This window comes from Sciurus vulgaris (genome assembly GCF_902686455.1).
Source record: "Sciurus vulgaris genome assembly, chromosome: 8".
Classification (NCBI taxonomy): Eukaryota; Metazoa; Chordata; class Mammalia; order Rodentia; family Sciuridae; genus Sciurus; species Sciurus vulgaris.
Window position 1 is genome coordinate 1,423,621 of NC_136468.1, and position 9,082 is coordinate 1,432,702.

Here is a 9,082-nt window from a genome sequence, read left to right on the forward strand (position 1 = left end):
TGCTCCTTCCAATGACCACGTCGTCCTCACCTCACCCTGTAAAACCAGAGTCCCTTCTGAATTGACGGCCATTTTCCCATCCAGAAAATGTGCCCTGAAGGTTCCTGAGTCTGCAGATGGATAAAGGCTTCTCTGAATCTGTTGAGGTCTTATCCCATCCTTTTGCACTTACAATGATGAGTGTCAACCTTTTTACAACTACCTTCCCTCAGAGTTCTAACCAGTATGACTAGCCGCCGACTGTCCAAACTGCATGTCCGCAGTCTCCAATGAAACTGTAAAACCCAGACTCCTTCTGAAACCAGGGGGCCAGCTCCATACCCAGAAAACGGGCCCTCCTGTGCCTGATCCATGGACCTCTCTGAGCCGAGGTCTGCTTCCCACCACCTGCCTCCATCTTTTGTGGGCCTTGAGCTTGCATTTTGGTTGCCTGACCAGGAATGGGAGCAAGGTAAAACTGACCCTTCCCTCTGCCCCTTCCCCTGCCCTTCCCCTGCAGTAAGGTTAAACAACCAATGGGACCTGGGAAGTGACCGCTGAAGCGCCCGGCACCCCCAAGGATCTCTGAGGTCGGGGGAACCCCAGCCACGGCTCACGCGGCCACAGCTGAATCCCCAGATGGACTGCTCTCCCCACCTCCCTCCCCACCCTACGGAAAGAGACCCTCCACACCCTGCGAGTCCACTTTGCCTGAACGGCTGCTGGTACGTGACCTGTAACCCTCCCAACCCTGGGCCAGGTTTTTGAGGCCTATGCTACACAGGGGGTGCAGGGATTTGTGTGGAGTCCTTTATTGGTGCTGTAGGCATCTTCTTTCTGACCCCCTCCCCTAACCCTCGGCTCCTTCTCCCCACTCCCTCCTTCCCCACACCCTGCAGACCTCCGGATCAGAGGCCCCTTTTGCCATTTTGTTCCTGCATCCAACACGACCTTTAAATTCTCCAGAGGTAAAACTCTGCCTCTCTCCTCCTGTCTGTCTGGTCTCTAGCACATGGGCACCCTGCCCTGAGACCCACACCTTTTGGCCCACAGGACCTGGAGGGTCTCCCCACCATTGAAATTGGGGTGAAGACGTTCCCCTATTTCTGGTGGCACTGTCCAGCTGGGTGTCAGAAAGAATCCAGGGGACGCTGTGGTTTCAGTGTGACACCTGATCACCCTGATACCACCGTGACGAGTTCTGCTCCCTCTAATGTTGAATTTGAACCCTAGAGAAGCAGCCAAGGCAAGCATAGTAAGCAGGCTTTATTTAAAGGTAATAATACAGACTTCTCCTGGCAGGAAGAAGGGGGCCATGGCTGATGTTCTAGAGTCCCAAGAAGTGAGCGCACCCTCCATCTTTTATAGGTTAAATTCTCTTTTGTTCTCCAGTTCTCTCCCCACTTATCTCTCCTTCCTGCCTAGTGACTAGGCCTGGTTTTGCATTAAGTGAGAAGCCATGGGCAGGGGGAGGGCCAAGGTGATTCAGCCCGGCAAGGGCCCAGGGGGCATTAATTAGCAGCTCCTTGCCTGCAGTTCTTGATAAGGGCAGGTAAATTTGGTAATCAGTGGGCTCCGGAGTTCCTTGGATTCCATTCTTCCAGGGGCAGTCTCCAACTTCCAGAGGCAGATGGCTTCATGGCTTCATTTCCTCGAATTCACCCAATTCCCTATTTCTACACTAACTACCTGTCCTTAATTCTGGCTTCAACCCCACCCCAACATGGGAATCGGTCAGTTCCACGGGACTCCTTTTCCAGTTGTCTCATTAAGAATTTTAAGACCCTTTACTCCCAAACTGACCTCAAAATCAAACACCTCATTAAGTTCAGCACTCAAATTTGGCCACAATCCATATTAGATAATCTTCATGGATAGCTCAAATATGGAACCTTTGACCAAGAAATTCCCCAAAAATTAAAGAATCATTTATTGCAAAATGGCAAATGGAGCGAGGTCCTGTACCTCAAATCCTTTCTTGTCCTTCACTCAAACCCCCATTATACAAACCTTGTCCCACTTTGCAATTAATTCTTATGGACTCACAACGCTCTTCCTCATTTATAGTCCCAGAAATAGCAGATGAACCTCCTCCATATAGATCCTGGGGTCCCATGGCCCCCACATCAGGTCCCCTCCCCAAAATTCCTTGGCTACCCCACCAAGTGCCCCTCAGCCAAGTCCCCCAGAGCTGACTCCTCCCCACAAAGTGCAGCTGTCCCGTCAGACCCACCTCCTCAGACCCACATGCTAGGTCCTCCCTCCCCTGCCTTCCCCTCCCCGTACAATGTCTGAAGATCTGGCAAAACACATGCTTCCTCTCTGGAAGGTAGCAGGAGCTGAAGGTATGGTCCAGGTCCATGGTCCCTTCTCCGTGACAGGTATGTCCCCAATAGAGGGTAGACTGGGATCTTTTTCCGAAAACCCTGCTAAATATAGGAAGGAGTTCGCCTGTTGACTCAGGCCTACCACCTTCCTTGGCAGATGTGTACTATATATCAACATCCACCCTGACCAGTGAGGAACGCACTTGAATTTGGCAGCCCGAGAGAGCTCACGCGGACCTCCTACATGGTCAAAACCCAGATATCCACCCAGCAGCAGACGCTGCTACCCCTGCAGTTGAACCTAGTTGGACTTATCAGCCTCAAGACCCCGGGGTCCTCAGACTCCAATGCAGGAGCACTTTCCTCCTTGAAGGAATGAGAGAAAATCCTCGTGCAGGTTAATTGGGAAAAGATGAAGGAAATCACACCAGGACCTGATGCAAAGCCCACCCTATTTGTGGCCGGGCTTCTGAGGCCGTCACCAAGTATACAGATTTGGACATCGGCAGGCCTGGTGGCCGTCTCTTTCTTCATTTTGACTTTATCAGCAGGTCTGCACCTGACATGTGCAAGAACTCAGGCAGTTAGAGAATGTCCTGGGAAGGTGAGGCCAAAAAGGAGAAAGAGCAGCACCTTAAACACCAGCTCCGGCCTCGCCATCCAGAGCCGCAGGAAAGCCCTGTGGCTCACGGCTGCACCCGACCACCTGACACCTTCACAGCTACAGCCCACCAGCCTACCTCCCGGACCCTGCTTCCAACACGGGCAACAAGGATGCTGGGCAAAAGCCTGCCCTGACCCAAGGAACCCCTCCAAACCTGTCCCAAGTGTGGACAGTGTGGAATGGGAAGGTGGATTGTCCCCAGGGAAGGACCCCCTTCTCCCGGTACAGCCACCCGGTCCCCAAGTCCCATTCTCCGAGTTGTTGGATTGAGGGGCCCGGGCTCCATTGCCCCTGCCACCTCAGAGGGCCCATCCCAGGAGCCCCGGGTCACAGGGATGCTGAGCGGCCATCAGTCTCACTTGTGGGGCAAGCCTTTCGCTCTGGGACGAGTGGCATGCATGTCCTTTTAAATCGGATGCCCCCGTTATGGGAGCCTCAGGGACCCCGACGTGTCCACTGCAACGCCCCCTATTGCACGTTCGAGTCCCTTTCATTGTCTCACTCCTGCAGAGTTGTGCCATGCTGCTCCGTGCCCCTACTGGGTCGAGAGCTCCTTCACAGACTGAGAGCCTCCATTACCATTCCTCCTTCAAAGTCCACTTCCATCTTCTCAACACATACTGGCCTGGGCTTTGTCCCTGCGCCCCTAAGCCTCCCGATTGTCCTTTACATACTGAGATTAACCCCATAGCCTGGGATACTTCTCAACCCAAAATAGCAAAACACCATCCCCAGGTTCATGTCCATCCGGGAGGCCCGGCCTGTTACGTAGCCCTCCCCAGTACCATCTACCCCGTCGACCCTGTGAGGCCTGGAGCCACCGTCTCCCTCTTACCACGGGCCAAACTCCTTGTGCCCACCCACCGGACCGGTGACTTCCCATCCTGGGAGTCAGGAGACCCAGCGGCCCGTCTGACCAGTGCAGGGCCTCAGAGAAATCAAGGCAGCAGTTGTCCCCCGTGTCCCACAGTGCCCAACCTGGCCCCTTTGATCCCGTTCCCCAGCCTCTACCACAGGGCTCTCGGCGTGAGACCTGCAGGACGCCTTCTTCACTGTCCCCTCCGTCCTGCCTCAGACACTTTCGCCTTCACCTGGACAGACGGACACTAACTTCTCCCCGCAGCTCACCTGGGCCCTTCTCCCACAGGGCTGCCGGGACAGCCCCCGCTACTTTGGCCAGGCTCTCCAGCACCACCTGGCCACCCTAAATTTACCCCCTCGCCCCCTTATTCAGTTTGTGGGTGACCTCCTGCTCTGCAGCCCTTCCTCCAAGTATTCTGAGAATTCCACATGTCGCGCTGGCATCCTGCTTAACGGCTTGGCCTCCTGGGGCGACCGAGTTTCTCAATCTAAGGCCCAACTCTGCTCCCCTGGGGTGAACCCGTTGCTGTTCTTACTACACTCTCCCTCCCAGATCAGTCGTCCTTCACTATGGATCGAACCCAGGGGTGCTTTACCCCTGAGCTACATAACCAGTTCTTTTTTATTTTGAGACAGTTTGGCTAAGCTACTTAGGTCCTCGCCAAATTGCTCACACTGGCCTCAAACTTGGAATACTCCTGTCTCAGCCTCCCAGGTTGCTGAGATTATAGGTGTGCACTCTTCTGACTCTGTGGCTTAAGGGTGTGTTAATTATGTCCAGAAAGAAAATTTCAGTCAACAAATGCATACACTTTTAGGGAAATGGGATCCTAATAAAAGCGCTAGGGCATGCAGCCTGGCCCTAACCCTAACCCTAACCCGAACCCGAACCCGAACCCGAACCCTTTCATGGCCCTCTGTGGAGTGGGTTCTGGAATGACATTCAGCTGACACAGGATCAAGCAAATTTCCTGAGAAGGGACCTTGGAGATCAGTAGGTCCCTGTGAGGAAACAGGCCAGGAGCCAGCACACAGGGCCATGGCAGTCCTGGGTCCTCAGAAGTGGAAAGCGTACCGGGAGCCCTCCTGAGAGTGGCCTCCCCGTGTCCTACCGGGGTGGCCTGCATCCCGCTGGTCTCTGAGGATCAGGCTCCCGGAAGGCCCAGGCTCTCCAGGGAGACCAGCGGAAACTGTCGGGACCTAAAGGGCTTCGGGCGATCGCGGAGGGCCTCCGGCTCCATTGCACAAGACAGGTCGGTCCTTGCTGTGCACTCACCACTGCACTTCTGTGCCCTGGATCTGCAGCTGCTGACCCCACGGGTGGGAAGAGGACTTGGGAGCTTATCCCCTGCTTGTCTCCCTCACTGCTCAGTCAATGCTTGGTCTTGCTATTGGCTACATAATTGCAATTCCAATTGCCCTCAGCAACTTAGCAAGACCCTATGTCCAAGTTTTAAAAAGGGGGCTAGGGGTGTGACTCAGTGTCAGAGCCCCCCCCCCGTTCAATCTCCAATACTGCGGGGGGAAAAAGGCCCTCCAAAGTCCCAAGGAACACCTTGTGATGAGCAGGAAGGACAGGGGGCTCGGAGCAGGCAGGTCGTCCATCTGTCTCAACCCTGGGATACCCGGGCAGACCCTTGGTGCCCGGGGTCTCCATGTGTGCACCCAGCAGCACCCACCCCCCATGGCAACTGCTCACTGTCTTTTCTCAGTAAACCGTTAGGTTCCCTCACACATTTCACTTTTTTTGAAATTCGGAATCTGGGAAGTTGCCTTCATTTTTTGTTTATTTATTTTTCTTTTCCGAGGTGCCAGGGCTGGAACCCAGGGCCTCAGGCATGCTAGCTAAGCAGGTGCTCTACCACTGAACTACCTTCCCAGCCCCAATTCTCTGCCCAGGGAGCATCCACACCTGCACCTGTACCTTCCATGCAGCCCTGAGGAGCCTCCAGGACGAAGGAGAGGCCTGCCGCTCTGACCCAGAGATGCTCAGACTAGGGATAGTCGCCTTCCCACCGTGGAAGGATACAGGAAGAGCTATTCTCCTGGTCACCTGAGCCTCACACAGGTTGACAGGGACCAGAGCAAACGCTCAGCTGCCAAGAGCAAGGCCCAGCAGGGATGAAGGTGCAGGCGGGCTTGCTGCCGCGCAAGCCTGGTGGCCGAGCGCTTGGGCAGGAGGTTCCGACACTGCTGCTCACTTAGAATACGTGCATCTCACAGGCAACTCTGAAAACACTGCTGTATCAGCTTTATTAATAAACAAGTCCCACTGGCGATTTACCAGAAATCAAGATATCAGAAAAGCAGACCTTGCTGAACAGGTAAGAATTCCAGGGCTGGGCTTGTGGCTCAGTGGTGGAGTGCTCCCCAGGATTCCTGGGCCCGTAGGTTCAATCCCAGCACTGTGAACCAGAGAACTCCATTTTAGGATGGCTACGCTTGAGATTGAGAATAGGGAGAGCTCTTCTCCTTAATCTGGTGCTTTTCCTTTCTTCAGAGTAAAAATAGTTTCAAAGTCAGAAAATCATGGCAATAGTGTGGCTCATTCATGAGAAATGAAGTCATAATGTGCTCATTGTTGTTTTGCCAGGGTGACAACTGTTTCTTTCCCCGTTAACACAGGGTAACAATGGCTCCCATTCTCTCTGGCCTCAGGTGATCTTCATCCTGAGTAACTGACCCGGCAGGGGAGGAGACCGGGTGCCAGGGCTTTGAGCTCGCCAAGCCAATTGGGTGAGTGTAACCGTGGCTTCTTAGGTTCCTCCCTGCCTCACCCCTACCCGCCCGTGCAGCACGGGTGCAGCCTTCCCCACGCATCCCCAACACCCCTCCCAGCCCCTCCTGGTCACTGGGGGTGCCCTTATAAGGAGCACTGCAGGCTGTGGACTGGGAGCCATCCAGGGCATTTAAATACCTTAAGAGCCTGAGAGTTGCAAATACCTCTGAGGGTAAGGGAAGTTGCCACCTGTCTGGGATTCGGGCTACTGTTCCAGAATTCCAGGATCTGCAGGGGGGATCAGGATTGGTCACGGTTCCTCCTCTGGGTGGGCCACACCTTCATGCTGGTGGGTGGCGGCAGTTCATTCGCCACAGAACCCAGGGCGGAAATTGGGATGAAAACCTTAGCCCGGTCACTGTTTGCTCCTTAGAACTAAAACCTCCTGGTCTAGTTCCTGGCCAGCAGTCCTGCAGCGGAGCGTGACCGCGTGAGGTCAGGCTGATGCATGTGAACTGTCTCCCTGAGGCCTCAGTGAGAGGCAGCACCGTGTCCAGGGCAGGTTCCTGGTGCTTGGGTCTCTGCCGTCCCCACTGGCTCTGTCCTGACCCACACCAGAAGAGGCCACACAGCCCAGGGAGAGTGAGGGTCCACACAGAGGTGATGGAGACTCACATCCAGGAGCTCGCTGGCCACTGGCCGGCACCAGCAATAGGTGAAACAAACACCACCTGCCAGGGAAAAGCTCCCTCTACCCTTTCCGGTTCTTTGGCTGGCCTACGTGTTACACTGACAGAAAGCAGATATACAGAGACAACCCTCTTAATCATGCACACACACTGGGTCTGAGATGCAGAGAAGGGCGGGTGGCCAGGGTTTATGTGTCCTGAGCTGCAGGAAGGCGTAGGGCTGGGGGCTTCCGGAGTGGTGACTGGGATGGGACGGGAGGAAGCCCGCAAGCAGAGGGTGCTGGGCCGCAGGCGGAGCTCGCTCAGCCACACTGCCTGCCAGCTCTTCCTGGGGCAGGTTCTGGTTCTCCAGTGGACGTTTCGATCACTTAGAGATGAAGATTTCTCCGAGAAGCATCCTTGGTGGCAGTCTCTCAGAATGACCATCTCGGGGTATCCATAGACGTGAGAAGAGATGTGTTTTGGGGAAAATGTGTCCTGAGCTGCAACATCCCCAACCCAGGAACGGGACCTGAGAAAGAGGACCACTTGGCCACTGAATAGCAGGAAATCTGAAGGTCAGCGTCATGAGCACCCTGCTGAAGAGACCTCAGAGACGGAGAGAAATCTCCCTTCCATGGAGCTCTGCGGGCAGCCCGACTGCACAGTGCCGCCCCGAAGTCCGGTGCCTGTGTAGTGGGACTGCTCCCGAGGAGGGAGAGGCCAGGTCTTCCTCCATGGTACCGTTGGAGGAGCCCCTCCTACCTTAGAAGAGTTGCCCGCCTGTGGAGAGGGCAAGGAAAGGCAGAGGAAAGAGCAGGAGACCAAGAGGTCTCCGCCCTGAGCGCCAAGGGCCGGTGGTGCCAATCTGAGCTGGAGAAGTCGGCCAGGGTCCCCTGCTGGCAAGGAGTCTAGGTCTTTTTCACACAGCCCAGGGCTGCCTCCCCTGGCAGCTGGGACGGGCTGTGTGCACCTGCATGGTCAAAGCCCTGGCCAGAGATTTCCCTGCTCCTCAGTCAGAGCAGAAGCCAGGAAGAGCACCCGAGGGGGACCAAAGACTGTGGGGTCCCCGGAGCTGAGAGGCAACTTTCCAGATGAGGGCCCAGGACCACAGCTGGGGCCTGGGCAGATGGAGGGAGAGCTCTGAGCCCCTGTGCTGAGACTGCCTGGGCTTGAGAGGCCGCATGGACGCCCTTCTCAAGCCCAGAGGCTCTCAGGACAGCCTGCGGTGAGTCCTCCCCGCCTGGAAAGCTCCCCAGCCCACCCGCTGCCCCCCAACACCTGCAACGGCTGAGTTGCCGGGCTGCAGGCTTGTGTCTCTGCAGAGTTGGCAGCTCAAATTTCTACTGTTCCTTGTTCTGAACAGCAAATTCTCCTCGGTGCAATGGTGCCTGTGCCATGTCCTCATGCTGAGCCTGCACGACCAGAGGGGTTCCCCTGAAGATGGCACGTGAGAAGTCTAGTCCTAGCCACTGACAGAGACCCCGCCTCAAGGTCAGAATGCTAGGGCTGGGGATGCGGCTCCTCAGGCGCTCACCTAGCAGGCACAAGGCCCTGAGCAAACGCACAAGCACCAGGGGACGCACAGACCGGGGAGTCCCTCTGTGAGCGCCGCCACCCACTGCAGTGTCCTCCCTGCGCAGATGGCCAGTCTTCTCAAGTGCACCTCTGCCTAGGCCCTTTCGCTCCAGACACTGCCTCTCCCGTGATTGTGTCCCCCCAAAAGACACGTGCAAGTCCTGACCCCCCAGGACCTCAGAATGTGACTTTATTTGGAAAGTGGTTCACTGCAGACGCAGGGTGAGGTCCCCCTGGCACACGGTGGGCTCTGATTCGACATGACTGCTGTCCTCTTAGGAAACAG